Source organism: Lactuca sativa, chromosome 3, assembly GCF_002870075.4.
Source record: "Lactuca sativa cultivar Salinas chromosome 3, Lsat_Salinas_v11, whole genome shotgun sequence".
In the NCBI taxonomy this organism is placed as follows: Eukaryota; Viridiplantae; Streptophyta; class Magnoliopsida; order Asterales; family Asteraceae; genus Lactuca; species Lactuca sativa.
Genome location: NC_056625.2, coordinates 27,168,032 through 27,192,891, shown reverse-complemented (window position 1 = coordinate 27,192,891; position 24,860 = coordinate 27,168,032). Strand labels below are relative to the sequence as shown.

At 35.6% G+C, this 24,860-nt stretch overlaps 1 long non-coding RNA gene and 1 pseudogene across 1 annotated transcript; both read left to right on the top strand.

The window, feature by feature from the left end:
- The first annotated feature begins 1,074 nt into the window (after positions 1-1,074).
- Positions 1,075-3,288, top strand: LOC128132995 (uncharacterized). Its single transcript, XR_008231189.1, has 4 exons — positions 1,075-1,209; positions 1,296-1,774; positions 2,801-2,887; positions 2,987-3,288. It is a non-coding gene; the product is annotated as an uncharacterized LOC128132995 (long non-coding RNA).
- A 14,299-nt stretch (positions 3,289-17,587) lies between these two features.
- On the top strand, positions 17,588-20,108 carry LOC111884148 (uncharacterized; annotated as a pseudogene).
- The last annotated feature ends 4,752 nt before the right edge of the window (positions 20,109-24,860 follow it).

Below are 24,860 nucleotides of genomic sequence, written 5' to 3'. Positions count from 1 at the left end.
GCGTTTTGAGCATTTCCCAAGCATCATATTACGAAAGTACAAGCGAAAAGAAACATAATGAGAACAAGGTTTTATATGATGCAGGAAATGAAAAAGATCAAGATGCCTTACATTTGTGCCCCTAATATTTATTTTCATTAAACATTGGGGAACTTTCAAAAGGATTCCGACAGCAATAGAAGAAGTAGGTACAAGAAGAAATTAAGAATTTGAGTATGAAGCTTTCTGGACGCAGAACCAGATGCATGGAAGACTGACAATGTGGGTATGTGTATCAATTTGACTTTAATGTTCTAATCTCATTTAATGCCAACATTTATTTTATGATTAAGTTGAGTGTCATTAATGTCAACAATTAGGGCCTCGAGTAGTGAAAAAAAAAAAAATTTATATATTATTAGTATGATATTTAAATCTGCCAGATTTTAAGGATTTAAAAAAGGACCGACTCACACACTTGTGGTAGTAGGGTGAGCAAGAAGAATTTTTATTGAAATAGAACAGGCATTAATTTAATGGATAAATTTGGTTTTATATTAAAGAATCTTATATTTGTTATAAATTTTTAAAGTAATGTTGGTTTCTAAGATTATTGCTTTTTATATCAATATATATTTTTTTTTTGGAACCGTTTTATATCAATATATAAAAATAAGTTGTACACACTATAAACTGGGTTAAACAACTATTGAATACCCCCATTATATTGGTAATATGCATTTTGGTAAAATGTCATTGCACCACAATTAATTTATGTGTTCCAATTTTACTAATTATGTCTTTTTTCGTGTGCAATATCTCATTTAACTTTTATTGTACATATTAATTAAGTCATCATTAGTTTTTAATCATTTCTTGGTTAACTAGTTATCTAAATTACATAAATGACCCTTATGATTTAAATGTATTTCATAGTTGGTCCCTTGCCAGCTTTGGTTTAAATTAGACGACCAAAACTGCCACATTTTTTAAACTATGGGGGACCAAAGTGTAAATATGCTTATAATGTCATTGCGATTTAGGAGGGTTGTGCTTATAATGTTTACCAAACTGTTATTTAATTGTTTGGTTGTTTTGTAAACATCATCAGGAGCATTGAATGAGCTTTCTCTGTTGTCGACACAATTAATCCGACCATCAAAAGTGACGTTTCTCGTTGGTCCATTGTTGAAGATGAAGGGATCATCAGGTGCCCAGGTTTTTCTTAAGGTATCACAATCTATATTGATAGTTTATCCTCGAATGTTAACTCTGTGGATTGAGTTGAAAGCATAATCAGATGTTAACTTCTCCAGATCACCAATTCTTTTGGCGGGTGAAATAGATGAGAAAGTGGAAGAGGGACTTGAATAGATTTGATGGTGTCGTGAAAGCTTCAATGGCGTTTACAAACGCAGAAGGTGAGCCACTTGAGGGTTTAAACTCGATTATGAGCTTACGATTAGATGAAATCTGGAATATAAATTCTCTAACTGCAGTCGTGTTTCCGATGCTAAAACCAGAAAACAGAGAAACCCCGGAGACAAAAAAAAAACGTCTAAAATTTTGAATTGCAAAAATTTGAATCCATTAGTAAAGAATTGGGAAAAGTGAAGGTGTACCGTTATGAAAGTTTTGATTTCATCTACTTCGAGTTCGTATCATGATTTCTTAGTGAAAACTCTTGCTGTTTGATAGATATTCGGCAAGTCGGTTGTCAGGTTGTTGTTTTCTATGGCTACATGACCACCGAAGATGGAGAAAGTTGGGGGTTGATGTCGCCGATGAATTTCCGGTTGGTGAAATCGATCTCTTTCATTCTAGTGAATAGCCAAAAACTAAGTAGAAAAGGCCAGAGATTGAGTCATCTTCGTGCATGTGTCTCAATTTGTGACTGATTGGTGGGTTAGGATGGAGAAAAATCATCGACAATGCAAACAACACTTTACTCTTTTTGTTGAATGGTTCTAAAAAGGAAGAACATGATTATGTTGTCTTTTAGTCAGTTTAGTCCCCAGAGTTTCAGAAATGTGGCATTTTTAGTCGTGTAATTTAAATCATAACTACAAAAGAAATTTATGTTATTGGGGTCATTCGTGTAATTTAGAATAACTGGTTAACGGATGAATGGTTAAAAACTAACGATAATAGCATAATTGACATGTACATTAAAAGTTAAATGACTCGTTGCCTAGAAAAAAACATAATTGGTCAAATCGAACAAAACACATAAGTTCATTGTGTTACAGTGATATTTTCCCTACGCATTTATACCTTTTTATTTATTAATGTAGTTCAAAGCACATAAAATCAGTTTTTTAATTTTTAACAATTTAAGATCGATTTTGATTATTGTTTTTAGAGTTACCCATAAAAATGTCATATCACTACAAGAAATCATGTCATTATTTGGGACACATTTACCGACGACAAAGACTTTTAGCGGTGACTCAAGCTGAAGTCGCCACTAAAAGTCTTTGCCGTAGGTAATGCCTTGGGGACCGAATATGCTTGAACTCTTTTCTAGCAAACCCCAACCGTCTGATCGATATTCTAAACCAACGACTGAGAATCAGTTTCGCCTAAACCCAATAGCGGCGACATCAATATTGGAAAATTCATCCCATAACTGTCGTCACATTTGATATGAGTCGTCGCTAAAGGTTTTGAAGTCGTCGGTAAAGGTGTCACCGGTATTGCTTTACGCAAATAAGCAAAAATTGATTCCTCTCTTTTCGCTTTATGCTCCTGATCTGCTATCATTTTTCTCTTGTTTTTTCTTCCCCATTTCTTCAATGACTTGCACCATCGACCGATTCAGGCTAACGAGATTCTGACGAAGGAGAAAAAGAGATATCAACGATAGCTTTAGCGTTCTTCTAGCGACTGTAGAGCATTTTTGGCGACGGTAGGGCATCTCCTCCTCATTTCTCTTTATCTTTCTCTTGTAACATCAATTTCCAACTTATAATAGTGATTAATTGCACAACAAAAATGTCAATTTCAGTTTTTGATTTCCAGCTTTACCAGCGACTGTTGTTGTCACCGCCGACGACTACCACCACCACTACACCATCTGTTGATTTCTTGCCACCACAAGTTCTATTTACTGTGAATTTCGAGATTAATTACAAAATATGTGTATTTTTATATATTAGATGAAATTTGGCATATGTGTGTATATTTGATATATGTATGTGAATCTTTGTGTTTGGCGTATGTATGTGAAAGCATATGTATTTGGTGTGTATATGTAAAAGTATGTGTGTTTGGTATAATTATGATGATATTAGGTATGTATGTGTATTTGGTGTATATTTGGTATATGTATGTGAAAGTATGTGTATTTGATATATGCGTGTGAAAGTATGTGTATTTGGTATAAGTAGGATGCTATTATGTATGTATGTGTATTTGGTGTATATATGGTATATGTATGTGAAAGTATGTGTATTTGGTATACGTAAGATGCTATTATGTATATTTGTGAAAGTATGTGTATTTGGTATAAGTAGGATGCTATTATGTATTTGATATATGTATGTGAGTGTATGTGTATTTGGTGTATATGTGATATTTTTGTGTGAATGTATGTGTATTTGGTATATATGTCGTATATACATGTGTGTTTGGTATAAGGAAGATGCTATTATTTGAAAATGTTATTTAAAGTAAATCACTATAATGGAAAAAATATAGGAGGGTATTATTGACAATGGTATTTAAAGTAAACTATTATAATGGAAAAAACAAAAAATAAGATAGGATGCTATTAATGACAATGGTATTTAAAGTAGATCACTGTAATGTAAAATAAAGAAACAAAAAAAGTAGGATGCTATAATGTTATTTAAAATAGGGGAAATGACAATGTAACACAGCGAACTGTTTTCTTTGTCCCTTCTTGATCACTTACGTTTTTTATTTTTTTGTGCAATAGACCCTTAATGTATTATTTTACCGGTTAAATAAGGGAAGTAATTAATTTCATACTGGTTTCCCGGTTACACTTAGTCTAGGTGGCCTTTTTGATTTTTTTCAAAATAAAAAAATTAAAACTAACAAAAAAATGCGGCTTTTCCTTTAATTTTCTTTTTAATAAAAAAACTAAAAGGACCACCTGCAAAGCCGATCTCCTTCTCTGTTCCTAGTACTAACCCTAGCCAGCGACTTTTTTACCAACAATCGTCGATGCCTTTCTTCTCAACCCTCTCCAACGACTCCTTCACTAACCATCTCTGATGTTTTTCATTGCAACCATCTATTGTGTGTTTGTGTTTGCTTATAGTATTGTGTTCACCACACTGTTATTTGATATTGTGATATGTTAAAACATCATGCTAGTGATAGGCTAGGGATCTTCTGGAATTGCATGATAGAATTGTTTGATTATATGATGCCTGATAGCCTAGGGTTCTTTCTTATATGAAATTGACATCATTACTATGGTCACTTTGTGTTTTCATCATAGTTGTACATAACAAAGGTTTTATAGCCTGAGAATGTTTGATTTGGCCTTATTTCATGTTCCTTTTTTGGTTGTGGGCTTAGGGTAGAATCGAGTATTCGACTGTCTATATGATCCAACATTATATATGATTAACATGCACGAGTGGCTGTAGGGTTATGGAAGTTTCATGAGTGGGTGCAGTACATGGTGGGTCGGCGTGAGAATTATTTGTCACTCTTAAGAGAGTGAGGTCAGGATGAATATGTATCCGAGATGCTGGGTTTTAGAGATCAAGAATTTCGTATGAGGATCTGCCTGATTTTATTGTGTCTTAGTGCCAGTCGACTCCACTGCTCGAATGCTGCTTGCTTTATGCTTTGTGGGACTCAAATTGATGTGAGCTAACTATCAAATGAATACATTAAGTTACATGTTATGGAGGTTAAATAATCTTAGAGTGAAGGATTTGGCCCTATTGCGCAGCTCTCGTTTGAGTCTAACCGTTGTAAGGTTGGGTCCTTTCATCGACAGATTATTTAAGTTTTGCTACATGTAATTGTTTTTGTGAAGTGGTTGCTGACATTGATTGGAGTCCTTCAGTAGCTGATGGCAGGGAAGGCGGGGAAATCCCAGGAGAAGTGTTTTAGTGCAGTTGTTTCGCGATTGAGCGGGTATTGTGAGTATTATTATGAGTAGGTCTTAGAGGACCTGAGATGATCCCTTAGGAAAGTATGGATAGATGTGGAAGGTAGTATTGGACCCGTACTACTGGAATCATATGATCCATACTCGAATTGAGGATAGTTTTGGGGATTCTAAGGGCTGGTCGGGGAAGATAGCATGGTTTGATACCATGATTTGTGGCAGTGATTCCGTATCTATCGATCTTTTGGTTATGCTTGCTCTGGCGTGAGGATGGGTCTAGTAATTGTTTTGGGCCTTAGTGGCGAGGTCGATTTGGGTTGAATGGTGCAGACCTAGATGAGTTTGTTGGTTTTGAGGTATCGAGGACATTCGAGTCGTGGGACTCAAGAATGAGACGATAGTTATGATCGGCTTGGGGATTGCAGGTGGAAGTGGAATGCTTGATTGATAGAATGGAATGTCGCTATCTATGGCAAGGGTTATGCCCTTTCAGTTTTTCGAGTTCAGAAAAGGAGTGAGCAGACTTGTGATTTTCAGAAATTGGATGTAAACCCAACATGGGGTCTGTTGGCGACAGTATGTCAACATGGGGGTGCGCAGGAGGATTGATGTGGTATGGATGCTTTGTGATGTGATCAAGGGTCCGTGTTCTTTGGATGTAGGCAAGTCAGGTACTGGATTGATGGTCGGGATTTTTGGAGAAGAATGTATGTTTTGTATAGTAATTTGGTGTTTGGCTTATGCATTTGCATGAATTCCTTAATGTTAAGTAGTTTTGATCGGAAGTTTCATAGGTATTCAGCTGAAATTCAGAATTCTTGTGGGATTTGATTGGTCCTTATCTGGAAGACCATTGTTCATGTGTTATACATTCCAGGGTCAGGGATGGTTGTACCCGGTTACGCCGGTTTAAGATATGGTTGAGTTGCAAAACCAGTGGGTGATAGTTCAAACCCTAAGTGGGGAAGAACTGGGTATTCCTCCTGGAGGATTATCGATCTGTTCGAGTTCATGATGTTGGAAGAATGGATCATAGGGATTTGCGATGCTAGTATGTGGAATCTCGGTTCAGGATTTGGTTAAGGCAGGGTCATAAAGTAAGTGGCGATTAGATGTATGTGTTCAGGAGATACATGAGTTGTCTCTCAGTAGAAAGTAGTTGGTTAAGGAGATCGTTGCATCTATTGGTTCCTTTGGGGGTACCAATGATTAGATGAGGAGCTGCTAGGATCACTCAGGTTGAGTATCGATTGTTGAGGGAATTGTCAGCTTGCAGTGTGGATTTCTATTTATAGTCTAGCTTGGGTAGAGTTCGCCCAGGAAATCAGTTTCAGAGTTGTGTACGTTCAGCTCCGCTCGGGTTTTGGTTCATTAGATATATGTCAATGCTTCCTTGATCATTGGTCGTTTCGTTCATCATTTAGTGGAGGTTCTCCGAAAGTTCAAGTTGTGACAGTTGAAGTCCAATGGATGTGTCAACTTATCATCAAGTTCAGTATGTTTTATGTTCCTCTGGTCTTTGGGTATGTTTACCCTCATTGGTGGCCTAGAATTTTGGTTCATAGCAGGCTCAGGTTTTGGTAGCATCGAGGATCACCTTGGAAGTCTTCTCGAGCTAGCTACATATTGGTGGAATTTGTTTAGTTTCAATCAAGTATGGGATCTTGTTTCAATCGATCTTCAGGATGTTTTATGTTAATGATTGAGGTTGTCATTTCATTTAAACTCTGGTATCCCCCCCCCCCTTTTGATGAGGTTATGGGCTCCCTAAGGGTGTGTATTTGGGTAAGTTCATTAGATATTGCCCAGAGGGGTATATATGAGTTGGTCAAGATATCGATGGAGCTTTTGATTCGAATTATATGCATGGTTCTTTTTAGGTTATATCCTTTGAATTGGATCAAGTGTATGACCGTTTATCCTATTTTTGGGTCGTGTGTGGCCATGATTTCATAGGGTTTTGCATTGGTAGCATTTTTCTGTGAAAGGAATTGTGTGTGGTAAAAGAATATGGCTTTGTTATGCTCGGTTAGCATTGTTTGGGTTCCTGCAAGGCGGTGGAATGATGTGACAACCTGTTATTTTCGATATTGTAAAAGTCAACCTAAGTCAAACTTGGGTCATCTAAGGTCAAACTTATTGTTTTGATCTACCCTATTAAATTTAGATTTAAAATCTCTATGTGTTTCAGCCTTTCATTAGAAGTATTACAAAAATTGGAAGTGAAATGCCTAAATCCGAGAACCCTCGCATAGGCTTCAAGTTTTGGACCGTAAACCCTTCAGAATGTAAACGCCTCACAGTCGGAAACCAATTTCGGCCGTAAACCCTTCGGACCGCAAACCTCTCTTGGTTAGCATTCTCGGCCGAAAACACCCAAGTTATATCCACTTCACACTTCCCAACCAAGGTGGCCTTATACATATGGGGGGACCGAAATCATCACCTCACTTCTACACCTTCTAACCGAAAACACACACTTAGCTCTCAAGATCCTCAACTGAAAACTCCCCATTCTCTCTCAACTATCATCTGAAAAGCCTTGATTCTCCATAGGATCTTCCCAAGAACATCAAGTATTCTTCATTTCTTCAAGCTATCCTCTTCCATTTCGGTGATCTTCAACCAAAAACTCTTGGATCATCTTGGTTTCACCAAGAACACACCTTTTGAATCTTCATGTAGCCGAAAACCCAAAGCTGACCGAAAACGCATTGCAGGCTCACGAAATCACTTCTAACACTCCTATTTGTATGTAAATCTTACAAATTAGTCTATTTACGTAACCTACTTGTCATTATATTCACTAATTGTATACATATATATATTACGTGAAATGCTTTTAGGACTTGTTTTTTTTCACAGGATCTAACTTGTGGAAAAAATCCTATGTCGTACCTTCAATCGCATCACTCACATAAGGTGATTTCATACCCCTGCAATTTACCTTTTTCAATGTTTTTAGGGGGAGAATACAAGCAAAACACAATATAATTGTGTTAACACTTACATGTAAAAGCAAACAAACAAAAGAATTCTTATGCTTATAAATATTGTTAAAATCATTTCAAACTCTTTTTAAAACTATTTTAGATTTCTGTTTATATCAGAAATCATAATCATTTGTATATTTATGTATAATTATGCTTTAACGGACTTAGGACTATTGCTAATACATTAACTCCTGTTCCTTGTTTGGTTGTGGGCTTAGGGTATGATCACTAATCGGACAGTCGGCTAAATCATAACTATACATGCTAAATATATACATGAGTATTAAAACTCATTTCAAAGACATATTTAACTCATTTGTATATGTTGAGCAAATGGGTATTTTCTCCAAATCATTTACAGTTCAAACAAATATACTAGCAAACTATAATAGGAATAGTTTAGTGAATCAATTGATGCTATTTTCTAGATCAGAGAAACATTTCATGAATTAATACATGCATACTATTACTTTTCATTACAAAGTACACTACTCATTTAAAAGAACAAGAAACATATACATACTATACGTAAACATGTTAACTAGAATGTGAAATACTACTTCATGGTACTTAGGAACGTTCTTTCTAAGTCATCTTTTATAACCAGAGTCTCCTGGAGGGAGAGCGTGAATTTGTGTATAGATCTATACAGGACTGGCAATCCCGCACTTTGGTTGTTAGCTACAGTTGGGACCGGCAGGTCTACGGGTAACAAATGTCATATCTTTTTCGACGCCTGAAGAACGTCGTGTTTTATACTAGTCAATTAAGTATGGTTATAACCTCATTTATATTAAGCATTAACTAAACTACAAGACAAACATTTCTTTAGTGGTTTTATTTTAAACAAAACTACTAAAAGATATCATCTTCCATTACATATATACAGTGATGTTCACACATGAACAAGGCATACCATTTTTCTAGTAAAGATAGTTTACAAATATGGAAAACATAAATTTATAATATTTCAAGTACAAACATACATTACACTATTTCAAGAGAACAAAACATACAAACAGTTGGGTCTTGGGTAAAAGACTACTTTTCAATTTAAGTAGAAAAAATAGGATTTTTTGGGAAGTATACTGACATTTTCTTGAAACAAATACAAATATTAGACACTAAATACTTATGAACTCACCAACTCAAATGTTGATACTCTCTTTCAGAATAAGTTGTATTCTCAGGGAACCATTAGACAGATACACTAGCACAGGTTTTGAGAAGACGGAGCATGTTTAAGACTCGTCTTTTATTTTTGCTATACATTTTGGTGTCGTACAACTATACAAAGAAAGCACATGTATTAACTATATCATTAATGCAATGGATGTTGTTGCTTATTTTACTATTGTGCATTGTTATGATACTTTACATGACGTCCTCCACCCCGAATGTTTTTGCCATCTCAGTTTGGGGTGTGACAAATTAGTATCAGAGCATTGTTTATAGTGAACTAAGTATATCAACTCATAAAATATATACAACTATAAATACAACGGGATTAAAACACTCTGACCAAGAGTTATAATTTTTAAATATAGCAAGTATTTTACTAAAGTATACATACATGCATACATACCAGAACAGTGTCATACTAGAACAGAACAAAAGTCTTATGATTGTTGAACAGTACGAGTAGGCTTGGGATATATAATCAGGTCTGGGATTGATATAGCCTAGTCAACTATATCTATCTGGGAAGTGATTAGCATATGCCTAGGAATGGTTGTGGTGTTGCAACAAGTCTAAAAACTTACCAACTCTTACTACAAAAAAACGCTAGAACTTAACATAAACTTAAAATACTATAGGAGTATTTTGTGGTACTATAATTTACTTATGTAAAAACTAAAAAGACCCTTACTAGTAGCTCTATAGTTGTTGAGTGGATATGCTAAGGTTATATGTGACTAAGATGCTATAGACTTAGAATTTGTGATCTTCGCTTTACTTAATGTTCCTTGTTTGGTTGTGGTCTTAGAGTTGAGTAACTGGTAAGGATCACCTTATAAATCTCTTTAGAAATACATCTATTATATGCCTCTTACACCCCTATTCTCACTTAGATAACATGGTTGTATTTCATCTGCTAAACCAGAAGAAGATAACCCGGTGATCCCAGCAGAAAAGATTTCGAGGAGAGTTCTGGGGAAGAGAATGAGGAGGAAGTTGAAGAAGACTCCAACTTAGAACCAAAGGTCTATAATCCTCCTCAAGTTGCCCAACATCCTAACCCTCGACAAGATTTTCAAGGCCGGACGCCTCTGTGGGCAGTAAACTTGGGAAGATGGAGTCACGAATAGGGACAACCCCCTCCTTATAATTGGGACCGAAGCTTCTACAACCTGAGCGAAGGAGGCTCGGCTGACAGAATTCTCCCTATCTTGGTTTTTCGTGTTGCTCGCTATGATGAGCAAGGAAGAGCGGCCATCAACCAAGTCATGGAGGTTAGTGCTAACTCGGGAGTCAATACATTTCGCCTCCGCCACCTGAACGAAGACCAGGATTTAACAAGAACTCACACTGATGCACTGCAGAGGGAACTGACTGCCAGCTGATCCGACGTTAGTGAACTTTGGCAGAGCCAAGTGGCATTGGAAAGGCGTGTGTGGGAAACAAAACACTAGTTGGCTGAATCCAGGACATAATCTAGTACTAATCAGAACAACACTCCTCGCGAGTAGAGCATACTCTACTCACTCTTTTGGATATAGATTAAGTCTAATTATAGACTCTAGTTTTATTCTCCTATTTATGATTAGACCTCGAAATTTCAGTTTCGCTAGGTCTTTATGTTGTCAAAGTTTTCTCTATTTTGGTATGTTGTAGACCTCCTACAATGTCAAAATTTCCCTAACTCTATACATCTATAATACCAATGGAATTGACAGGAATCTAATTCTCTTGAAAGGTTTCTATCCAAATTCTTTCATTTTCTAATGATAGACCTCTATTTCAAAAACTTAAACTAATACATGTTAAACTAGGGTAAATTAGTTCAAGGAACACTCACATTATAATCACTATTGGCATCTTGCCATTATCTTCATTATTATAAACTTATAGTTAAAAAATGCCTCCTCGTAAATCAAACAGACACAATCCACCAATAACTTCAACTCAACCACCACCACCTCCACCACAATTCGATCCTATAATTTTTCAAGCTATAGTGACCATGGCTGTGACGGCAGCCTTAACTCAGATCAACACTAGCGGTACTAGTGGGGGTGGAACGGGTATTAACTCTACCCAAGGAGATAGTCATGGAAACCCTAGGGAGTGTTCATACAAGGACTTCACCAACTGCAAAACCAAAAGCTTTAATGGGAGTGGATGAATCATTTCTCTGTCGCAATGGTTTGAGAAAACGGAGTCTATCTTCGAGATATGCTCCTGCCTTGAAGGAAGCAAAGTGAAATTTGCTGCCTGCACCTTCTCCGACAGGGCCCTCACATGGTGGAATAGCCACGTCAAGTCACTTACACTCACAGTGGCTAACTCGATAGGCTAGGAGACACTAAAAGATCTGATGATGGGGGAATATTGCCTGATGGGAGAAGTACAAAAACTAGAGCAGGAACTTTGGGGCCTTACTATGAAAGGATCTAACATAGTAGCTTACACTACTAGGTTTAGTGATCTAGCGGCTCTGTGTCCGGGGATGCTCCCCACAGAAAGCAAGAAGATTGAGAGGTACATCTGGGGACTGTTATCTCCATTTCAGGGGAACGTATTGTGTTCAAACCCCTCTACATTGACCATGGATTCCGTTCACAAGTAACAACCCCTGTCCCAGAACAAGCCAAAGCGAACGACAACAAGAGAAAGTTTTGGGGCAAAAAGAAGAACCAATCAGCACAGAACTCCGCCAAGAAATAACAGATTGTGGCTGTCCATGCCACAACAACCCCTGTTGTCCCTGCACCAGCAAAGCAGTATGCTGGAATTCTGCCGAAATGTAGCAAGTGCAACTTCCATCACAACAGACCTTGCCAGGAGATGGATTGTGCTAACTGCAACAAGAAGGGGCACACTTACTTAAACAACAACCACAAGCACTAAAAGAAACGTTCATCGTAGAAATGGCTAACGGGAAGACTGAGAGCACTAACGATATATACATAGGTTGCAACCTCACTCTAGATAGCTATTCATTTCAAATCGACCTCATGGCGGTTTAAATTAAAAGTTTTGATGTCATCGTTGGCATGGATTAGTTGAGTCTCCAACGTGCTAACATCCCATGTTTTGAGAAATTTGTTCGTCTTAATCTACCGAATAGTGAAACCCTAGTTATCTATGGCGACAACCAGGCACGAACCTTCGAATTGTCTCGAGTATTCAAGCCCAGAAGTACTTACGAAAGGAATATCATGCGTTCCTTGCTCACGTAGTTGATGTGAGCCAAAAGGTGAAAGACATAAAGAGCATCGTAGATGTCTGCGACTTTCCCGACATCTTTCCCGAAGATCTTCCAGGATTACCACCACAACACCAAGTCGAGTTCAGAATCGATTTAATTCTTGGAGCTACCCCTGTAGCCAAATTGCCTTACCGACTAGCACCAACTGAGATGCAGGAACTATCCAGTCAACTGAACGTACTACTCAGCAAGGGATTTATTAGACCAAGCTTCTCACCCTAGGGAGCACCGGTCTTGTTCGTGAAGAAGAAGGATGGATCGTTCCGTATGTCTATCTACTATCGCGAGCTAAACAAACTATTGGATTAGTGTCTAAGTCCATAACTATTTTGGTATGTACTTGATCCGATGGTTCATGGTCCTTTTGGGTTGCCTTCACCAAAGCAACTTGATAGGATGAATAATGGAGAGAGAGGATTAATTATGATTTATTAATATATTATGAGAATAATATATTGAAAGACTCGGCGAGTCAGTGGAAGAACTCGGTGAGTCCCGGGGTCGGACAAAGGGAAAATTGGGATTTTATGCTCTTTTTGCTGTGGGATAATTACCAAAACAATTTTTATTGATAAGATTCATATTTTTTTATGATATTGGGTGATTATCCTTGTCAATATAGTAGATACTTGCCAATTAATCAAATATTTGTTGCCTTATAACATAATGTTTAATTATTTAAGTTATTTGGTGAATTATCTTGCAAGTAATTGGACCAGGTCAAAATTAGATAACCATAATTAATTGTTAATTGCCATATTTGAATTGTTGATCTAGAATATTCTTGATAATGTTTTGAAAAGTTTCAAAACTTGCCCTCAAGTTTTGGAATTTAAATTTTGATTAAAAGTTTAATTTTGAAATATTTAAATTCTAAACGCTAATATTTTGAAATGTTTCAAGACTTTCCTTCAAGTTTTGGAATTTAAAATTGTTTGATTAAAATTTTAATTTTATTTTGAAATTTTAAATTCTAAAACCCTAATTTTTGAAAAAGTTCAGATTGCACCCTTATGGTTTTATTAAGTTAATTAAGTGTATAATTAAAAGAGAGTTAATAAATCCATAGTGATATGGTTTACATTTAATCAAATTAAAAGTGTAATTTATTAAATTAGTCCACCTAGTATTTTAAAAGTGTAAACTACACCCTTATACTATATATAACATTAAAGGTCTAATATTATATATGTATAACTTAAACTGCTAGTCTTACCGTTAGTAGGCCTCATTCACGAAGCCGATCTATAAAGGGGGTATAAGATTATGGCCTATAAAATGGTCATTTAATGGGTGTCCACTCTCACCCACCACTTCCTTGATTGGTGGAGGGTCGTTAGCCGAATGGGTAGGATAGGGCAAACCCTTTCCATTAAAAGTATAATGAAGTATAAAGTAACTAAATGTTTTTACAAAAATTCCCAATCCTAGATACTCTAGGTAAAAGTGAATTGATGCAATTCCATGAAATTACACTTTGTACCCTTGCGAAGACGTTAGTGGACCGTGTGTGGTTAACCGGCACACTAAATGTTTCTAAGCAAAGGTTGCAAAGGGTGACTCAATGTTTGTTATAGTTCGGTGGAGTGTGTGTGGTTAACCGACACATCAAATAGGTGACTGTAACATTGGGGGCACCATGTATATTTGCATGGTTATTCACACCCTGTTTTGTGATCCTCGGCATCCCAGTCACAAATCGAGGGGCATATCGAGATTTAAACATGCCATTGAAAAGTTCAATGAATCTCAAAGGATCTAGGAGTTTTTCAATACATTTAAAACCTAATCTCTTTTTCATTTTTCATGGTGGAAAATTAGTGAATCGTCATTCACTTACCTTCAAATGTTCTGCAATTTGGGTTACGGCATCCCTTTCCCAAGTTGTAGAGTATTGTGTTGGGTCCTAGCCTTAATATCTCATATAGGTGATTTATTAAGGACTCAATCTATCAACTGAATTGATTTTTCTCCCATTTTGTAGATGTCTGAATCTAACCGTGGTCTTCCCGAATCCCATGGAAAAGGTTTTCCTACTCAAAGTGAAAGTCTGTTACACAATGAAGGTGAAAGATCAATCCCTGCATTGTGGACTAGCTTGGTTTCACTTCCTCCACCTCTTCCTGTTGTTCTCCCAAACCCAGAAGATCGAAGAATTGAAAAGTTCAAAATCACTCATGCCCTGTTGGCAATGAAACATGAAGATGGAAAATCCTTGTGTTCTCACGTCATAGGGATGAAATCACACATCGATAGGTTGACAATGTTGGGTGCATTTCTTCCAAAGAAGTTGGCTATAGAATGGGTTCTTCAGTCACTCCCTAAATCATATGATAAGTTCGTAAGAGAGTATTATATGATGGATCTTGACGCGACCCTCATTGTCCAAACTTACATGCTTATTGCCGCTGAATCAGAAATGATTTGGCAAAGTAATGGAGCATATTTGTCTGGTAATTCAACCAACCATGCTTCCGTGGTCTCTCCAGGAGAAGCCACATGTTTCCTGCCAAGCGAAGGGGCGTTGGATACGAAGCTGCCCAAAGGACCTGAAGAATCTAAGAGATGGGAGAGTCAAGAAGTATGGCTCTACTTCAGGTAAAATCAACTATCTAACTCCATTAAGTTCCTATTCATTGATTCTTAATACATAATGTGATAAGATTACATTTGAATGTTTTGCGGGATCAGAGACAAGAAAGGAAGCTTGATGGAAGAGCAAGATAAGTCTGATCACGAAGAAATGGATCACGATCGCATGGATTCAAAGATCAGATTTTGAGCTTAGAAAGTTATGATAGATTTGTTAGGAATATTTGATTACATAGTTTTTATGTTGATTTTGCATTGTAAGGACATGTTTTTCGGCTGCTTTTATGAATAAAATAAATTTTTGACTTGTCTTATATATATATATATATATATATATATATATATATATCCTTGCAATGAAAATCGTTGTGAAAAAATTGATGTTTGTGTATTTCTATAAATGGATGTGATTCTTAGTTATGTCATTTATGGTAGTGTCAAAATTTTCTAAGTAAGGGAAGATTCCCATCACCCAGGTTTCAATTGGACAGAAACTTGGAATCATATGATTTGAATCATGTGATGTATGGAAATCTTGGTACTTAGGAATTAAGACTAATTCCTTGATCACACAAGTATGTGAGTCAAGTGAAGACTAAAGGACTATAACACAATGTTTTGCACTAGTCAAGTCCACCACAAATAACAATGAGACAATTCGTCATAATTTACCAAAAGTATGGTAAATGTGGTTATACTTACAAGATTAAGTGTAATTCTGAATCATTGAAAAGTTTCAATGAATGGTAGAACGAATAAGAAGAATCAATGAAGGCCGAAATATAAAAGGTTTCTTAAATCTAAGAAGAAGAGAGAGTACTTTTATATCAGTATTATGATCATCTTAATGATTAAGAACCATATCACATTTGAACCTCTAAGGACATCTTAGTACACTAGTATGGCTAAGAGGAGGAATCGGAAATTGTTGAAATGGTTAAATCAAAAGGATGAATCATACTTTGTTCCAAAATCAAGTCTTAGTATCGTACTCCAAGATTGTGAATTGAGTGACACACACTCATCAAATGTGAAGTAGAAAAAATTGTTTTTCTTACTCTTGCATGTTTGAAATTGGTAAGTTGTGATGTCTTGGAGAAAAGAAGGACCAACTAAGACCAAATTTGTGTAATGTTTGTCTTGATATCACTACAAGAAAAAGACCCTTTTACGACGCCCAAACAATGACACTCACTGATTTATGTTACGCAAAAGAGAGTAACATTAAAAAAGTATCGTCTCTTCAAAAAAGTTTAAGGATTTATGTCACGCATTATTGCGTGCCCTTAAATTAGTGTCTAAACGAAAAAAAAAACACGGAGGGCACCTATAATAAAATGTGTGTCATCTAAAGATGTCGCTTTATAAATTTGAATGGAATGCGTTCCATCCGGGGGAAAATGAAATCCTAAAAATTAAAAACCCCGCATCTTTTTCTTATTTCCCTCTTGCCCAGATCATCAACGCACCTTCCTTTCCCTCTTGTCTCTCTCGGTCGCTACCTAGGGTTATGAAAGCTTGAATCGATCGACTGAGGTAACCAAAGGTCAAGCGAACCGGGAAAGGGTTTTCATTGAAATCTAGTGTTACTCTTTGAAATCGAATCCAATCCTACCTTCGCCCCATCCTTCTTGTCTCTATCAGTTGCTACCTAGGGTTTTTTTGTGAAAGCTTGAATCGGTCGACTAGGGTAACTAAAGGGTAAGTGAACCGGGAAAGGGAAGAAATAAATCCAACACTCACTCTCAAATCGATTCTACTGGACAAGGTTTCAATTTGGGTCTCTCTACATTCTTATCGATTCTACTTTCATTCAAGCTTACACCAATTTTTTTGGTATACAGTAACCGAAGCTTACATTCTCATCGATTCCACTTTCTCTCTCTGAACAAAAATATCTCATATTCTCTAAAAGCCCTAAACCATCCACCGCCGACTATCACCTCCACCATTGTTGACGTCGTCCTACTTCCCAGATGGTATGTGTGTGTGCGCGGCAAGACTGAACAGAAAATGGGAAAGAAAAGAAAAAATGAGTAGAAAGAGAGAGAAGAGAGTTTAAGGCCAAGAGGAGGATGCATCGGAGCTGTGGTACTGTTCTTAACATCTTTTCAAAATACATTAACCTTATTATGGGCTTGAAGGAAAAGATTATCGTTTCCTCTGTTTTGCAGTTCTAGATGGTATGGGTTCGCCCTGATATGGTTTAGAGAAGTGTACGTCATCTTTGAAGATAACAATTATCCATACCTTATTTTGAATTTCTCTCTCAATCTCTCTCTCTCTAAACATTTCCTCTCTTCATTCTTTCTAAAACCCCAGCCTATCATCATTGCAGAGGAATTTTCATGTTGTTTTCCACCATCTGTGTTGGACGAGACTAGTTTTCACTTGACCAAGCTTTGAATTGGAAAAAAAGAGTTGTGGTCAAACTTGGTTGTTGGTTCCATTGAAAAGATTAAGTCGGAGGTTGTCCAAGTCGAAGGGGGGGGGCTAATGGCGAAAAAGCAGCAGGAGATGAGAAGATGCTTCCTGTTATTCTGGATTCTGTCCATTTTAAAGGTGGAACATTACTGTTGCTTGCATATGAGGACAATGAGCCCAGGTAAATCTGAAGATGTGAATGCCCTTCTGTTAGTCGTAAGTCTTAAGCTTATGTGGTTTTTTTTTTTGGGTATTTTCATATTATTCTGAATGGCACACCCGTGAACGGAACCAATTAATTTTACCCATCACAATTGATTAATGTTGGTTGTTTATGTCACCAAAACCTAAAGCAATTAATTTTAGTTTTATAAATATATAGGTTTTCATGCACCTGGCGTGTGTCAGGAAGCATAGTCTGTATGATTTTTAAAACTTGGTTATGGGTTTCATATATAGGCTTAACCCTTAGCAGTTAACATATACCCTTCACAATGGTGACATGGAATTTGCAGGTGTTGCAAAGGTTATCCTGAAAAAGGGAAAACACAATTGTTTTGTGATGGAAGCCCAATGGTTGACAACGGTGCATTTGATAGAATTATTGGTAGACCACCCCCAAAAACACGTGACGTTGTGCTGGTGGCTGACGGGACAGAAAAGCCAATCGGTTGGGGCTTCTACAACTCGTGCTCTATGTTCTGTGTGAGGCTCATGCAGCTAAAGGAGGAAGTATCAGGGTATTCTGTCATTACTTAAGTCAAATTAAAAAATTGTTTGATGAATTAAGATTATTTTAATTAATATATGGATGGAATGAATGAATTGAATGGAAAAGAGATCCTTCTTGTGCATTGAATGTGGAAAAGCTGCTTGAAACAAGAATAGATGTAGTCATCAGATTAAGTAAGAGCTTGGGGCTCCCTTCTACCAATATAAATGCATATCGTCTTGTGAATAGTGAAGGAGATAGGTAGCTATTTCCTATTATTTTGAATCTGTTTTTTATAGCTATATATGGCTTAATAATTTATCCAAAGTACAGATTGTCAGGCCTTATAGTTGATGTGTTTGGGGATTTGGTTGTGATTGCGTCGTCAACTGCATGGGTTGAGAAGTACAAGTAACATATTAAGAAGTGTATCAAGTAGGTCTTTTGTTTGTTTTGAGACGAACTTGTTAAGCTCTAGCTGTTCGGTTTTTATTTTTTTTTTACCTTTTTCCAAATTTAACCTAGATTTTCTCAGTATTTTAATATATGCAATGTTTCCTGTAGTACTTCTTTGTACTTAAATGCAGTCAATTCTGATTTGTTTGAAGCTAAAACCAACAACTTTTTCTACATTCAGACTCATTTATGACCAAAAGGAGTATATATTCATAGATTAGATCACTCTATATAACGTAGCCAAATATGGGATTTCTATTTACCATTGGAAACATAAGCATACACTTGAAAGCAAATTTGTAGCTCTTGTTTATCATTTGGATTCGACGGAGTAATCTTGTAGGGAGTTGTTGACTTTTGGTTTTCCTTTTACAGGATTATTTGAATATTAAATTCAAGAAAACAGGACATAAAAACATGTATTTTCCACAGCTAGCTATTAAGTTATTGTCTTTTTGTTGATGATTGAATGCGCTGAACTAAATAATGGATGTTACTTGCAGATTATTACAAATTTCTCATTTCAATTAAGAAGTTTACTTTCTTACCCTTTACTTTTTTTTCCTTTCTTATTTTTTTATTATGTAGAAAAGGGTAAAATTACTTGCATCTGGAATATCAGAGTCTGAAGAATTAAGGCAAACTTCCTGCCAAAAAACCTTCCAAGTGAGTCAATGTCAGTCAATATGAAGGACATTCAAGAGGTACATAACCCTAAACCTTGTCCCCTTTTCAAATCTTATTTGATATTTTACTTCCTTACTCTTTGTATGGTTTGTGGAGAGTCAAATTGAGAGTGACAAAGTATCTTTAGCTCTAAGCTGTAGACAATCTAAAGAGTAGGAATGGTTGCCACAGTGTTGATCTCATTTATCTTGACTTAATGACTCAAAGGTTCCTACTGAAAACTTGTCCGATGTTTGAAAAAATTATAGTTTTTCTTCTATTTGAGTTAATTATTTTTATATATTTATTTATTTATTTATGTGATTTACAGGTTAACACTAAATGCTGGTCTAGTCCCGAGTTTTTCCATTTCATATGAATTGAATGATGTAAATATTAATAAGGTAAAACGGTTGTATTTATATATTTGCAAAGGAACATTCAACCATGAAGTTTTTATTGTTTATATAACTTGCATTATTTACATCTTATTTTTTTCATGTAGATTTTTAAAGACGTGGAAGCTTGCACTGCATTTAGATTTGTATTTAATGGTAGAGCAACACAGAAGCATGTTGGTGGGACAAACTTGGCAAAAGATATTCAAGTAACCATCTTCATACTGGAAACAAAATGAATTTTCATATAAATTTATTATATACTATGTGAATTCAATGTATAGTTTTAGCTCTACTTCTAATTTGTATTTTTGTATAATTTTAGAAAGCGGAAGTAGCCCTATCAAGGGCCACTTTCTAGTGGTTGCTGGGGATACCCTTTATGCTGTCAACAATGTTAATTACTGAGGTAATCTTCTTGTCTTTTAACATTTTTGGTCAAAGGGAAATTTTGTCATTTAGCTTAATGGATCACTTTTGAGTTATGCACGAGTTCTTTGTGAAAACTGCTGATAGAATTGAACTCATGGCTATGTTGGGTTATTTGGTGCTATTATTAGTGATGAAGAATGAGACAATATTTTTTTTGAAGTAAAGAATTTAAAAATAAATAAATAAATAAAACTTACAGATCAGAACATATAAAATCAGATTTACATCTTTGATGCAAAAAGATGAATAGAAACTAATTAATCAAAAGGTAGGTTTTGGTTAGCAACAATAATTGTTATTTTCCCTTTTTTCTTGATTAAATAAAATACACTAAAGTAAGTAAGATTATGTTATTTGTTTTTAGGTGGGTTTTGGTTACCAACAACAGTTAGTCCCTGGAATGAGGCCAGGTGGGGGCCCAATGTCAAACTTCTTTCTGCCTGTTGCTGCCAACTATTTTGAAAACCGGACCGGATCAGCTAGTTCGACCGGTTCAACCAGCCAGGTTACTGGTTTTTTAGTGCTTGAAAACTGCTTTTACACCAAACCATTTTAAACCGCCGGTTTTTTATGAACCGCGATTCAACCGTACTGGTCCAATCCACTGAAAATTGCGGTTCGGTGCTTTCAACTCAGGTTAGCGCACTAAACAGCAACCCAACTGATTGGTTATATAAAGGATTAAGTTGGCAAAGGTTTCTTGTCCCACCCGATGATGGATACCTCCAAACTTAGACTTAAAAGGATATGAGCAATCATTTTGTATAGTTGAAATTGATGTATGTTTTATCATGCCAACGATGTGGGACAGTATGGGTTCTGCTAAATAAAATACTACTTGTCGATGACAAGTTTCGAACTATCCAACAATGGAAATACTTCAACAAAAGCCAAGCAACTTAACCATCCATCCAAGAAGTTGTTTGTTATATGTTACAAATGAACTTATTTATAACAACTTCATATAAAAATCTACAATAATTAAATCGATATATTAGTTGTTCACTTTAATAGTTCTTATATATATATATATATATATATATATATATATATATATATATATATATACACACACACACACACACACACATATATATATATATATATATATATATATATATATATACGGTTCATCCGGTTTTAAGGGCCGGTCGAACCATTTGAACCATGAACCGGTAATACGACTGGTTCAATGTCCGGTCCGGTTTTCAAAACATTGTTGCTGCCCAACAAGGTCAACGCCTTAGTGGCACTGGCAGGCGTGGTGTAGGCTCTGTTCAGCAACCTCTTCTCATGATGCAACAACAGGTATTTTATACTATTTATTTGTTTATCATTTTTTAAATGGCTAAAAATCAAGAAACAGTAACGTATTTCCATTTGTTTTCGTCAGATGTTTCCAAGAGGACGCATGTATTGTTACCCGGGTCGCAATGCACCGGATTCAAATCTCAATGGTGGCATGTTTCCTCGGGATGCAGGTGTCGCAATGGGCCAGCCAATGCCAATTACAACTTTGGCTTCTTCCCTTGCTAATGCCCCTCCTGAACAGCAAAGGACAGTATGTATGATATTTTACATTTACTTAATTATTCGGACTAAAGTTGCAATTTTGTGTAAAGCATAGGGACCAAATATGGAACTTACTCTAATAATTAAATCAGGGTGTTAACATATGATATGTGTTTTAAATGAATAGACAGATGATGGGTGAGAGTTTATATCCACTGGTGGATCAGTTGGAACCTGAGAATGCTGCTAAAGTAACATGAATGCTTTTGGAGATGGATCAAACAGAAGTGTTACATTTGCTGGAGTCACCAGATGCTTTGAAAGCAAAGGTGTCTGAGGCCATGGATGTGTTAAGGAATGTCAACAACACCACCAACACCATTATTTATATATATCATTTAATAAATCTTTTACATATTTGAATTGAAGTTATTAAATAATAAATATTGTGTATTTTGTAGTCTGCAGTATGATGACACAGAGAAACGAAGAGAGATGGCTAAAAACTCTTTAGAAAGATACACTCATTATTATGAAAAGATGGGCTACAAACCAATTCATAATCTTACATTATTATTGGTATAACTTATAATATCGTTTCTATTTATATAAAAAATCTCTTGACTTTTATACGATGTTTTATAATTTATAAGTTTTAACAGGATAATTATTGTTTTCTGTTCTGCAGTCTAGACAAAAGGCCCTGGCAGATCTTCAGCAAATGCAAAGCACACATGTATGCCATTTTTTTATATATTTTATACGTCTTCTATTTTTTTTTATTAAATCTATAACACATAGATTTAATTTTTGTTTTTGTAGCTTGAGAAGCTGAGTGACAAGTAGTGCTAGCTTGAATCACAACTAAAGTTCATCACAGAGGCCTGACTACAGGTGCTCATTTTTTATTAATTAGTGACATGTTCAGGATGATAACATATTTGTTGTGCTTAATTTATGGATTGATAGCATTAAAAAAATCACATCTCATAGTATTTTCAAAGTAATGAAAAAGATGAAGACGCTTCAGAGGCTGGAAATGAACTTGTAAGTATCTAATCTACTGGTTTCTTGATCCTTGTAACTTTTTATTCAAACTTTTTGCTGATTCTTTTGGAGTTGATTGTAGGTAGGAGTTGTCTCTGATCAGAATTTATTGGAACTTCTGGAGTTAGAAATGTCATCAAACACAGCTGCAACTGTGAAAAGAGCCAAAGAACTGATGGAATTGGGAGTTTACCATATGGTCCTCATGTCTAAAATGGCTACACTTATTATGGACATTGTTGCTGGAACATATGAAGTAATTGAAGCTAGTGCTGACTCATTGTTTGATGGTAGAAGCTGTAAGTTCTTCTCAAATTTTTTCTTTATTATTATATTTTGATTACTATAAACTGAAACTATGGATAGGTAAATGAAACTAGTTGCTAATTCTTGCGTTTAAACTTTTAATATTGTGTTTTTTTCTTTTTTTAAAATTTGTTAAGAGTTTTTTTTGTAATAGATTGTAGCCTCGGAATCCATACGAGACACTGAAGCAGTTGCAAGTTCTCGGGCTGCTGAAATTGGGCTTGATATTCTAGCACAAACAATCTAGGTGTCACCTAGTTATTAAAGTTATATTTGTAAACATGTATATAAATAAATGGGCATTTCGGTCATTATACCCCCATAAAAGTTTTTAAAAAAGATAGGTAACTATTTGTTGCGCTTAATTTATGGATTGATAACATTAAAAAAATCACATCTCATAGTATTTTCAAATATACATTTCTCCTTTTGTCTTACAATTGTTATATTGAATGTTCAGGATGATTTAGATAACATAACTCGTTTTCTAATACTAGTAAGAGAATCTATAATCCCAGGAATTGACAAGCCCCATAAGGTAACAAAAAAAGATTATTTATTTTATTATATTTTAAATCAAATTATCAAATCATATATAAACTACCCAAACAATATTCAAATTTTATTTTATCGCCTCAATTTTGCAGACGAGCATTGTGTTTACATTAGAAGAAGGCCCTAGGGTCTTGTTCAATGCTTTAGTTGTGTTTGCTCTAAGGGAGATCAACTTATCAAAATTAAGTTATTTTTTTTCACCCTTTTATTTAATATTTTTGTGATTGAATGATAAGTCTTAATGAAAGTAATTGACAACCCTTTTTCTATAAATGATGTTGTGATTGTGGGAGAGGTGTTGTGTTTTTCTCTATTACTAGTTAATCTTCTCAACAACAACATTCTACATAAGCAAGTGAGTAATCAAGATTAAGGGAGATTTGTAATCATGTTTGGCATTCCTTTCCAGTAAGAAACATAGTTGTATGATTATTTGTTAGTTTTATAGGAATGTATAACCCATGTTAGCAATGTATTATTTTCGTTTAACATTTGAATGATTTTTTGTATGACATTATAATTTATGCAATTTATTTTATTTTTTGAGTATGAAATTTTATTTTATATTATGCAATGGATTGTATTTTTTGTATATGGTATTTTATTTCTATTATGAGAAATTAAATGCAAATTTAATTTAAAAATTAATAAATATATAAATTTATTTTTTTAACATTTAAATTTACGATACGCAAAAATGTGTGTCATCTTCATTTATGACATGGCCTTTCTTGACAGGGGCTTTTCTTGATACGCATTGCGTGTCATTAACATGCGCGTCGTAAGGTTATGACACGCGAATGCGTGTCGTCTTCCTTTATGACAGGGCCTTCCTTGATACGCATCGTGTGTCGTAAACATGCGTCGCAATTGCGCGTCGTAAATAAGCGTCGTAAATGCGCGTCGTCTCTCTTTATGACAGGGCCTTCCTTGACGCGCATTTTCGCGTCGTCTGAGCCTTTTACGACGCGCAATGAGCGTCGTAAAAGGCTATTTTTCTAGTAGTGTATAGACACACTCCAACTCTTGGATATTTGTTTATCAAGAAATGTTTCTTGATAAGAGAATCTAATCTGTCAAGAGGTCAGTGGGAGTCTGAAGATCTTGAAAAGATTCACGAACTAATCAAGAGTAAACCTATTAAACACTAGCACACGACTTCAGGTTTGTAACCTATCGTGTTGATAAAATTCTATTTCTATGTCAATCCTGTTAAGTGATTATGCATATGAGTTCTACGAGTTCTCAATAGACTGCATAA